We start from the raw sequence: 12,433 nt of genomic DNA, 5'->3' as shown, positions 1-12,433 counted from the left end.
ACCCCAGAGTTCTGGCTTAAATCTGGATATCAGGTTATTCACAAGATGCCAAAACTATGTCCTTACGTTGGCTTTGAACAAGTCTCTCAAATATACCATATAGATTTCCCACAGATCTCAAAATCATCTGGACATTAAGGCCAAAGATGGCCACTCTTCCTCTCATATAGAAAGAAACAGGCTTTAAAAAAAAAGAAAAGAAAGAAGGGAACGGGCTTTACAAAGCATGTGCAACATCAAACAAAACTTTCGTAAATTATACATCAATCTGAACAATTCTTTAAGGGCATATATGCAACATATTCATTAAATGGCCTCCTTAGGGCAGCCCGGGTGGCTCAGCGGTTTGGCGCCGCCTTCAGCCCAGGTTGTGATCCTGGAGACCCGGGATTGAGTCCCACGTCGGGCTCCCTGCATGGAGCCTGCTTCTCCCTCTCCCTGTGTCTCTGCCTCTCTCTCTCTCTCTCTCTCTCTCTCTCTGTCTCTCATGAATAAATAAATAAAATCTTTTTTAAAAAAATGGCCTCCTTAAAACCTTTTCATTCTACCCTACTGAGAACTCTCCCTATTCCACTAGTTACATTCTCTCTCACTATGGTCAATCCTATGCCTCAAAGAGCCAAATCCCAAACCTGTCTCTCTAAGAGGAAATGAGAGAGGAAACCTTAACAAGGGTGTTTTTGATCTCATCAAGCTCTGGTATCAGTGATTCTCAACCAGAATGGTAGCACTCCTTCCAGGGAGTGCTTAGAAATGTGTGGGTGTCACTAATGGTATCTAGTGGGCAGGGCCAGGAATGCTAAACATCCTGCAGCGACAGTCTCAGAAAGTGAGGAACTGCCCTCCTCCCCAAAGGCAAAAACACCCTTAGTAACAATCAATGTCCTAAATGAAGGAACTGCCTTCACCCTTCCCATTCTAGAGCAGTGGTCAGCAAACTTTTTCTGTAAAGGGTCAGACAGTAAATAGTTTAGACCTTGTGGGCCACATTTATCTCTGGCACATATTCTTCTTCTTCTTTTTTTTTTTTCAGATCACTGGACTTTATTAAGAGGAATCACTGCTAATTACTTAGAAGCTATTGCCTAAGCCAAAATCCATGAGGTCCACATGAACGTACAGTTAGATACGAAACAAATGGCATGGTCAAAACCATGAAATATCCTGATGCCCGGGTGAAGAATGCTGGGATGAAGTATGCACATTTATTTCAAGCTGTGTTTGTGGGCCACACAGTGGTCCCTTGCATGCAGGAAGTCAAAGAGCTCCTCAGTGCAATCCTCCTCTGTCTGTGACCTGGAGGATACACGCTAGTCACAGAGCTCTAGCCGCTCCTGAGCCTTTACACATTTCTCCAACTGCTCGGATTGCTCTCTCACTGTTGTTAGGGGATCCACTAATTCCTCCTCCTCCTCCTCCTCCTCCTTCTCCTCCTCCTTGGGATCTCCGGACCCGGTCAGCATCTTTTGCTCGTCCTCCAGCCCCATGTCCCACTACGGTTCTGAATTCAACACCAGCAGCAACAGCGGCACCTATTTCACTTCCCATATTCTTCTTTTTAAACAAGGCCTTATATAAGTATGTTATAAACCACTCCTAGCTTGCAGGCCACTGGCAATCTTTTGTCTATCCCTGTTCTAAACCCCTGTCTATCCCTCATTACAGTCTGTTCACACTGAGAGATGCCAATTAAAATAAAATGTGATGAAGTGTGTTATAAACAACTTTAACAGTGCACTACAATTTTAATGAATGTACTAAGAGCTTCAGAATTTAGACTTATAACCTAAAAACTGGGGCATTATTTACTTCTAAGTAATTAAATAATTCTCTCCTGTCCTCTCCTCCTCCTCTATGCATTTTGGTTGAAAGTCTTCTCCTAAATATTCTTTTTCAAACATGTTTCTCGAAGAGTATTGGTACTGTCTTTCTCCCTCTTCTCAGGATGTGTTACTTCCTATTCACTATGTATGCCACACAAAAAGTCTCTATAAAATTACTACTGTTAACATTTTCTAAAATGTCTAAACCAAACCAAAGTCTGGAAATTCTGACTGGTATCTGGGTCCTGACTTTCCGGATGGTAACTAAAGGTCACGTGGGGTGGAAAGTGGCCTGTGGGTAACACAGAATACACACATGCACGCGAACAGGATATGTTGGTAATCCGGTTTCCTGAGACCTGGTGAGTTGTGAGAGTTCTCACCAACACTGTTGGGGAAGATGAAAAACCTTAAACTCGGAAATACTGGATTTTAACAAAGTGTCCATTCTTAGAATTAGATTTCTGGCTAGAGCAGAATGGGCAGGTATACTTCTTTCCCCTCACATTTTACTTATCTAAAAACACAAACAAAACAAACACAAAAAATAAATGAAGTTAGTATCTGACAAGGTTTCTTCACAATGTGGAAGCTGGTGTTTGCAGCATGGCTTATGTCACGTCTCAAGCCCAGAAAGATGAAGAGTGTGGTTTTGGTGTTTAACCAGCCTCAACTGCACCCTGGCACTCTGTTTCTTCCCCCAGAGAACTTTGCTCTGCTGAAACCAACCTCACATCTTGAAACGAAACGGCTAGGATAAAAATAAAGCCCTGAAGTGGTTTGGTGACCGAGGTCATATGGGGCGTTAAGGGTTTGTAGGTAGGGCCAAAGTACTTTGAGAAACTTCCACTCACTGCCAACCACAAAGAGACAAAGACATCAGCCCAAAAGTCCAGCAATGATCCAGGCAAGCAACCCTGGTCCTTCCTTGCCTGTTAGGGGCTGTTTTCACAGAACACATGATCAATATCTAAAAACCCAGTCCTGATTCTACCTTTGACACAATCTCACCAAGTTCTATTTCTTACAGCCCAAGAAAAGGAGAGCCAACTTGTAGCCTCTTCCTATAGAAAAAGGCTTTATATACTCCTGTCATATGTTCCCAAATCTCAGTTCACAGAATACTTTCAAACAGCTTCCAGGTAGAGGAGAATGACATAAGGCACTACTTAACAAAAGTAAAGGGATACATAAAGGACATGATATTCATGTAATTCCCATAGCAACTCTGCAAAACTGTATGGTACCCACTCTATAGATATGATATCTTTATACTTATGAGGCCAAAAAATTAAGCTAACTTTCTCTGCTTTAGTAATTATGGGGCAATGAAGTAACCAAGTTACCACAGAAGAAACATTTACCTATTAGCACAGAGACTCAATTCTTCTCTCACTATAGATTAAATCAATCCTTATGTCATTCAGAGAAAATAAGGCCAAAAGCTTTTCTGAACTGTACCTAATGGCACTGCTTCTGGAAGCACCAGCCTAAAGGTTCACAATGCCATAACGGGACCTATAACTCACTCCAATACAAGGTGAGTCATCTTGTTTAAGAAAGCAGGCCTTCGGGACACCTGGGTGGCTCACCGGTTGAGCATATGCCTCCGGCTCAGGGTGTGATCCCAGGATCTAGAATCGAGTCCCACATCAGGCTCCCTGCAGGGAGACTGCTTCTCCCTCTCCCTGTGTCTCTGCCTCTCTCTCTCTCTCTCTCTCTCTCTCTTTCTCTCTCTCTGTGTCTCTCATGAATAAATAAAATCTTTTAAAAAAAATTGGCCTGCTTCTCTCTCTGCATATGTCTTTGCCTCTCTCTATGTCTCTTATGAATAAACAAATAAATCCTAAAAAAAAAGAAAGCAGGCCTTTTAAAACTGTGTTCCAAACTACAGTGTTCATGGGCCAGTGGGGGTGAGGAGAAGATGGAGGTATTAGAGGTGTACCACCCACACATCACAGTTTTCTTTTCAGCACAGTGGTGGCAGTGGCAGCAGCAGCAAACAGCAGCAGCTCAGGTGCACAAACTATGCAAGGGGCACTGAAAAAACAAGACAAATGGTCTGAAGAAAATGCCACCTGCAAAACACACTTTAAAAATAAAAAAGCCTTCAAACAAATATAACAAGTTGAGCATGTGAAAGCTCTGTGCTACAGGCCACCTGATCTGGGTTTCTCACAGTGAAACTGCTCCTTTGTTGGCCAATGTTTACTTTGCTGGTCTCTTGATTAAATGCAAGAAAAAATATACTCATATACTACCCAGCCTCAAAGAGCCATGCATTCAGTAAAAAAGAAAATCATTATTCTCAACTTATAATAGCACCCTCTCAGGAAAAAAAAAACCCACCGTGGAAACATGGACACAGGAGATTCAGGCAGGGGGCAGTATGCAAAGTTTCAGGCAGAAACCAGGATTTCCAAGCCTAGGGAAACAAGATTCTCACTCTGCCCGAGATTTCAGGAAACAACAAGAGGCCTGGGGTTAGGGAAAACTACAAGAGACAAGAAATCAATTGGTTTGGTGGATGACATTCAGACTTTACTAGAACAGAGCCTGAAGCTTTCCAGTTCACACACTTGGGCAGAGTAACTTCTCACTTTTCACCAAGCTTGGCTGCAACAGGATGCTGAGGAAAGAAGCTGTCCCAGAGCTGTGTGTGTAGGCCTCCATTCCCAGAGGTACAAATTTCATCATGAAACAAAAGCGATACCTACAGATTCCTTAGGCTCACTACTACACTGCAGACAAAGAAGGAACCAGCCTGGCAGCAGGACCTACTGCTAACTAGTTTCTGGATCAACACCAATGATAATACCATGTAAAGCCAAGCAAAACATTTATGCCCCCCCCCCACAAAAAAAAAAAAAAAAAACAGAAAAAGGAAAAAACAGAACAACACTTATGGTCCAATGATTAAGACATTTCCAAGCCGTGACAAAAATCAGCCCTGACTGGGAGGGCTTGCCAATACTAAACAATTTCTGAGAAACAACTTAAAAGCCTAGATTGCAATAACCCATTTTGGTGGCACTTTGTTTTTTTTTTGTTTTTGTTTTTGTTTTTTTTTTAATTTTTATTTATTTATGATAGTCACAGAGAGAGAGAGAGAGGCAGAGACACAGGCAGAGGGAGAAGCAGGCTCCATGCACCGGGAGCCCGACGTGGGATTCGATCCCAGGTCTCCAGGATCGCGCCCTGGGCCAAAGGCAGGCGCCAAACCGCTTCGCCACCCAGGGATCCCTGGTGGCACTTTGAAAGCACCAATCACAAAATTAAATGCCTACACAGACAAGGTAGGTGACAAAAGTGAGCAGTATGTGAGTACAGGAGGGGGATGAGGGAGGTGGAAGGGTAGGGGCAAACTAGAGAACACAGCTTGATGAAAAAGGGGTAGCTTGGCTCTAGGGTTACTTGGCTCTAGCAAATTGTTGCCAGATCTTGATTTTTTTTTTTGTAAATTAGCTGACAATTGAAATTTTAAGACAAAACAAACAAAAATCCACTAAAGTCCCACTTGAACCATCTAATTAGTCTTAGCATCACTAAAAGTGAGATAATCAGACACCTCCTAATGCAGTGCAAAATGAGGCACACAGCATCACCTATGAAGTACTCCAGCCGAAAAAAGGCTGAACCTGAATCTAACCAAGTTTCTAAAGCTAACTCTCATTTACAGGAATATGGGGGACAGAAAATGGTTAAATGATACTGCAAGGATACAGAGATAAATCCAGAATGTGGGAATTCTATAGGACAACTAACTAGCTTCTTTAAAAGCTTATGACATGAAGAACATTTTTAAAAGGGAAGGCAGAATTGTTTTTGCTTAAAAGAAACTTAGGAAATAAAACAATCAACCATAACATGTAGGTCTTGATTTGAACAAACCAACTCTAAGACATTTGTTAAATAATGTGGGAAATAAAAGTTATGGATCAGATACTAAATGAGGCCATAGATGGACACAGCAATGGCACTGTGATATATGAGAAACAATCCATTATTTTTTAAAAGGTGTATACAGAGGTGAAATATGTAGGCTGCAATGATGCATTATCTAGGCTTTGCTTTAAAATACTCCAACCAAGGATGTCTGGGTGGTTCAGTTCATTGAATTTCCAACTTTGGTTTCAGCTCAGGTCATGATCTCATGGGTCAGGGGAGTATGCTTGAGGATTCTCTCTCCCTCTCCATCTGCCCTCCCATCTCCAATTGCTCGTGCTCGCTCTCTCTCTCTCAACTGAATAAATGTATCTTTAAAAAAATAAAAATAGGGATGCCTGGGTGGCTCAGAGGTTGAGCGTCCACCTTTGGCCCAGGGCATGATCCTGGAGTCTCAGGATCAAGTCCCCCATCAGGCTCCCTGCCTGCTTCTCCCTCTGCCTATGTCTCTGCCTCTCTTTCTGTCTCTCATGAATACATAAATAAAATCTTTAAAATAAAATAAAATAAAATAAAATTTTAAAAAATAAAAATAAATAAAATACTTCAACTGGGAAGCTTGAGTGGCTGTCGGTTAAGTGTCTGACTCTCGATCTCAGCTTAGGTCTTTTTTTTTTCTTTTTTTTTTTTTTCAGCTTAGGTCTTGACCTTAGGGTCATCAGCTCAAGTCCCATATTGGGCTCCACACTGGGCATGAAGCCTACTTAAAAATAAATAAATAAATAATAAAATGAAATACTTAAACCAAGGGGGGTGGCGCATGAGGGAAAGCTGAAACCAATGTGGAAAAAATCTTGGTAACTATTAAATATGAGTGACAAGTATATGGGGGTTCCTTTTATTATTATTTTCTCTTGTGTGTGTTTGAAATTTGTCATTATTAAATAAAACTCTTCATGTCAAACAAAACAGGTCTGCATTTAAACAGCTGGCTCCCGGGCAGCCTGGGTGGTGGTTTAGCGCCGCCTTCAGCCCAGGGTGTGATCCTGGAGACCCAGGATCGAGTCCCACATTGGGCTCCCTGCATGGAGCCTGCTTCTCCCTCTGTCTGTGTCTCTGCCTCTCTGCCTCTCTGTCTCTCTCTGTGTCTCTCATGAATAAATAAAATATTTAAATAAATAAACAAACAAACAGGTGGCTCCCAATCTGTGAATTATCAAGCCTCATTGTTCACTTTGGTTAGAAACAGTAAAAGAGGCAAAAATAAACTTAACAGCTTAAAAGACTATAACAAAATTATAAGTATGTAAATAACAACTACCACTACCAATATATGAGAAGTTATAATATGCCACTCATTTTTCTTCACATGTATTATTTCATTTAGTCTATCAGTATCACCATCTTATCTTCAGAGAAAGAAACTGAAGTGCATGCCCAAAGCCTCACTGCTGATAACTGATAAAACTAAGACTTGAACTTAGAACTTCTCAAAGGCCAAACTGTTAAACTCTGCACTATCCTCCCTCTTACATATCAGATGCTGGACAAAATTAGTAAAATCTATCAAGCTGCCAGCCTCAAAGAGAGATACTATAGACCTGTAGGCAAGCATCATGGAAAGATCTCCCAAATCCAACAGTAATATAAGGAGGGGGGAAGCAAAGATGAGTAACAGTGTGTATGATATGTCACTAATAGTGTAAAAGAGAGAACCATATATAGGTGTATATTATACACACACAATGTTTTTACCTATTCAAAAATATTTCTTTAAGTAATTTAAAAAGGCAATCACTCCTCTGCTAGATCTTTCAATCTCCATTCCTACCAACCTAAGAAGTCAACCCCAACACTGCTGCCTAGAAACTTTTCCAACGAGAATCCAGCTTTTCAAAGTCACAAAGTTTCTATGCCCAGGAGGCCTTAATTAATCCCTCATACCCCAATTTATCTTTAGTTCAAGCTGCTTCCCATTAAATGGACCCTTTCAGATTAATCTTTCAAAATAATAATCAGTCCTATCAGATGTCTAATCTTTCTTGAGGTTGTGCTTCCTTATTCACGTGGCTTGATAAGTTTCTTTTTACAGAGGAGAGGGAGGACATTATCGTGTCACTCTAACTGTGCTACTTCGATAAACAAGATACAGGTACCCGTGTTGAATTCAGAAATTAGAGTACCACTTTTCCAATCAAGTTCTGAGTTCACAATTAGGCATGGATCTCTTCTGATTTCTCAGGTTAATGGGCATTAGACATTTCCAATCTAAGAGCCGTGCCCTATATAAACATGCAGGAAAAGCATACCCTAAGATGTTAATAGTAGTTATTGCTAGATGGTAAGAACACATTGTTTATCTGCATTTTCATATTTTTTACAATAAGGATATGCTGGCTTTGTAATTTTTTTTAAAGATTAATTAATTTATTTTTAGGGAGAAGGTGGGGAGGGAGAGGGATGGAGGGTACAGGGGTGGAAGGTGGGCACAGGGAGAGGGAGAGAGAAACCCAAGCAGACCCTGTGCTGAGAACAGAGCCCCAAGTGGGGCTTGATCTCAGGACCCTGAGATCACGACCTAAGCTAAAACCAAGAGTCGGAAGCTTAACTGACTAGCCACCTAGGTACCCTGGCTTTGCAAATTTTTAAAAGCAATAAAAATATCAAAATGAAAAGAAAAAAGAGGTTTGCCCTACTTAATTGAAGCCACTGGCAATTTCCTCCAACAATCAAGAAACAAAGAAACACCAGCATCTTCTGCATATTTGAGTCTGGAATGCCTAAAGCACTTAGAGAGTAGCCCTCAAATTTTAATCGACAAATTGTGAGGCAAAAAAAATCAGTTAATTCCATCCTACCTAATTTAATGAATGAAACAGTACTGTTTTTGCTGGATTAACACTGCAGACATGAGAAGTAAACAATGAAAAATTCCAGAATCCAGAAGTACATCATTTGGGCCCAGCCCATTGACCGCTATCTTATATATACCATAGCACCAAACTAGAAAGTGATTCCCCCAGAAGGCTCAGTCTCTCTCCCACTCCAACTTTCTCACATGATCCTCCAAATTACCATAGATTTAGATATGCTGCAACCCCTCTGCTGTGTCACACCTCCTCTGTCTTGGCCCATGCTGTCCCTTCAACTTGGAACACTCTTTCTCAGTTGGCGTAGTTAACTTCCAGGAAGACTTCCAAAGTTCCTCTTCTTTTCCTCACTACAACTCCTACTTCCACCACCAGGACTGAACCAGGTGTTCTTCTCTGTGCTTCCAGGGTACCCAACGCACGCCTCCCTCACAATACCACAACATAATATGGTCATCATTATTTGTGAATTTCATATTTGTGAATTCAGCTACTTGCTAAAACTCATTAGTAATACCAACATCAATACCCATAGTGCTTTCACAGTCATTTGTCGACATATCCCAAGTGGCAAAAAATTCAAGTTCCCAGCTAAGGTTCAACAAGATGACTCTCTGCCTTCTTGTCCAAGTTTTCATCCTTTCAGCAAGTGCCCTTCTCATGGTCTATTTAATGCCATGTTTTTCATATTTGTGTGCTTTTTATTGGTGACTTTATTGTTTAAAATAGCCTCAAAGCATAGTGCTGAAATACTGTCTAGTGTTCCTAAGTCCAAGAAGGCTCTGATGTGCCTTACAGAGAAAATGTGTGTCTGTTCAGGCACAAGTGATAGTGGGTCTTGTCCATAAGCTCAATGTTAATGAATCACAATATATATTAAATAAAGTGAGTTTGTAAAAAGTGATATGTAAACCTACATAAAACAAGCCACTTGGGTGGCTCAGCCAGTTGAGAGTCCAAATCTTGATTTTGGCTCAGGTCATGATTTCACGGTCATGAGATTGAGCCCCACACTGGGCTCCACAATGGGCATGGAACTAGCTTAGGATTCTTTCTCTGTCTCTGCCCCTGCCTCAACTGCCCCACCCCTCTGAAAAACAAACAAACAAACAAACAACAAAAAAAAACAAACAAGGTATGTACTGATCACTTTATGAAAGTCTTATAACCAGAGGCTCATAGAAACCCAATCCTATATTTCCCTTAGAAGGTAAATGTTCAGTATTCACTAATTCAGTGTCTGTGGTAATTTTATAGCACATAACTACCGCACATTACAACAGCCAACTGTAAACTGAAACATTCTGTTTATGTGGCCATTACTTTCACCAGAGTTTGGCAAACTAGGTCCAGCGGCTAAAGGCAGGCTGCCACCGGTCTTTGTAAATAAAGTTTTACTCAAATACGGCCATGTTCATTATTTATGTACTATCTATAGCTATTTCGGCACCTCAACAGCTGAGGGGAGTAGTTATAACAGAGACCATATGTCCTACAAAGCCTCAAATATCAACTATCTGGCCTTTTTCAGAAAAATCTTGCTGACCCATGCACTAGACTCTAAGCTCTGTGAAGTAATAATACTGTCATATTCATCTTTACAACCCTAGCACAAAGCTGGCACAACAGGACAGGTAAACTAAACTTTATTCTGATTAAGCACTGAACCCAGCAGTAGCCCTCTACTCCAAAAACTCAAGAGTAATTGCAGTAAATTCTGGATGTAAACAAGTCCTGAGAAAAAATACTATGCTAAGGAATAAAATAAATAGTGGCATGTGCAGAGGGAAGAGGAGCAAAAAAGGAAAAAGACCAAGGCAAACAATACCATTTGGTGGGTGAAATAAGAAAGATTCAGATAAAGAAAGGCCAAATAATAGGTATTAGGAGCTACTAAGGTACAGTCCAGTCTGAACCTCAAAACACACTTACAATGGTGAAAGAGCTTAAAAGGTTTGTCAAGAGGCTGGCCAAATATACAATGACATTTCATTACCTAAAGCCATTTTCTACACATAGCACCAAACATGTTATAGGTATAGCAACCACAGTCAGTTGAGGAAAATGCTGGGAATGGTAAATCAAATCGTGTTAAAACACGAGAACTCACTAAAGTTTAAGAGACAAACATCTATCAATGGTTCCCATTCTTTGCTCATTCTTCCCCAATAGACAGATTCAAGTTACATTCTATTCAAGATATGAACAGAGCAGTTCCATCAGAAACCCTGGCCTCTCAGTGTGAAATTTTTTTTTTTTTTTTTTAATTTGAGAAAGTGAGCTCACAAGTGAGATAGGGCACCTTGGGGGTGGGGGCTGGAGGGAGAGAGTGGAGACTCCCTGCGGAGCAGGGAGCCTGACCAGGGGGATGCCATCTCAGGACCCTGAAATTATCACCTGAGCTGAAGGCAGCCACTTAACCGACTAAGCCACACAGGTGCCCCATAAAAACTGTTTCTGATGCTATAATCCCTTAATTAACTATCTGCAAAAAGTCATTTGTTAAGCAGCAATTCTTTTACGATTTCCAAAGACAGCCGAGGCATAGCAGAAGGCACATCCACTAAATAAAGAATGCTCATGATCCTAGTGACATTGAATTTGAGTAGCCTAGCTGGCAGGGATAGAGTTTAAATATAAGTCTCAATTAGTTTAAAAGGATGCCACTTACAGTTGAGGTTGGCAGTCCCTCCCCAGGTAGTACGTTCAGCCCAAACCACATCTCAAGGCTGAAAACCAACAACCCACAAGCTAACCTCCTGTAGCCATTCAGAGAGAGATCCAAAGCTTGTGCTTGGCAGAGAGAAAACAAACTAGTTGGGACTCTCCTATCATTACAACAATTACCTGAAGCCAAACTTTCTGTTCCTTATTCATGGATATAAATTTTAGTAGTTTGTGGTAGAGAATCTCTAGGAATTGTCAAAGGAGCAATTCCTAGTAAGGCTAATCACCCAAAAAGACAACTAAAATGAAGAGGCATACACAAATAATCACACAGATAAGATAAACAAATGACATATACCTTTATAATGAAGTATTATTCAGTAATACTAAAAACACACCAAGAAAAGATATTCTTAGACAAGTGGAAATACAGACAGTTCTGCTAATCCTTGTTTTGAAAATATGTATTTGTTCCATTACCATAAATATACTGAGGAACAATTTGAGCATAACACAAATTTTGCATCTCCTTATGTGTGATTTTGTTCATGAGAAACACTGAGTGAACACAGAAAGCTGCACTTTGCTGAACTGAGCTACAAAGGAATAGAAAACACACGCTCTCTCCAAATATCTACTAGCTACTGCAGTTCACCAGGTGAACTCATTCTAAACCACTCTTATCCATATCTGGTGTTACACCTACCCATCCAATGTCAAAAAATCCTCCTTTCACCACTTCACAGTAGCAACTCAAGCTGCAATCCTTCTAAAGTCCACTTCTATACACAAAGTTCATTTCTTCTTCAAAACTGTATTTATGCATTTCTTAACCAATGGACATATATAAAACACAGTTTTACTAGGTTCATATCTTTTTTTAAAAAAAATATGTCACAGGATATTTTTGAGTGTTGTGCCCCTAACCACATCTTGCTTATGAGCTCTGTGGCTTTTTTTCTGTGCGATTTTACATAGCACAGTGATTTTTGGGACTGTATGTGTTACATTATAACATTAGAACAGAACTGACTGCATGTCCAATTGATAATTTAAAAAAGCAAACTAGGGCAGCCCCGGTGGCGCAGTGGTTTAGCGCCGCCTGCAGCCCAGGGTGTGATCTTGGAGACCCGGGATCGAGTCCCACATTGGGCTCCTTGCATGGAGCCTGCTTCTCCCTCTGCCTGT

At 40.8% G+C, this 12,433-nt stretch overlaps 1 protein-coding gene and 1 pseudogene across 2 annotated transcripts in view; both read right to left on the bottom strand.

The window, feature by feature from the left end:
• SMG6 (SMG6 nonsense mediated mRNA decay factor) overlaps window positions 1-12,433 on the bottom strand; it is a 244,824-nt gene that overhangs the window by 203,783 nt on the left and 28,608 nt on the right. The window lies entirely within an intron of this gene.
• Window positions 1,082-1,627, bottom strand: LOC121472972 (annotated as a pseudogene).

Source organism: Vulpes lagopus, chromosome 12 (genome assembly GCF_018345385.1).
Source record: "Vulpes lagopus strain Blue_001 chromosome 12, ASM1834538v1, whole genome shotgun sequence".
Lineage (NCBI taxonomy): Eukaryota > Metazoa > Chordata > Mammalia > Carnivora > Canidae > Vulpes > Vulpes lagopus.
Note: the sequence above shows the minus strand (reverse complement) of the source record. Positions and strands in the feature narration are given on the sequence as shown.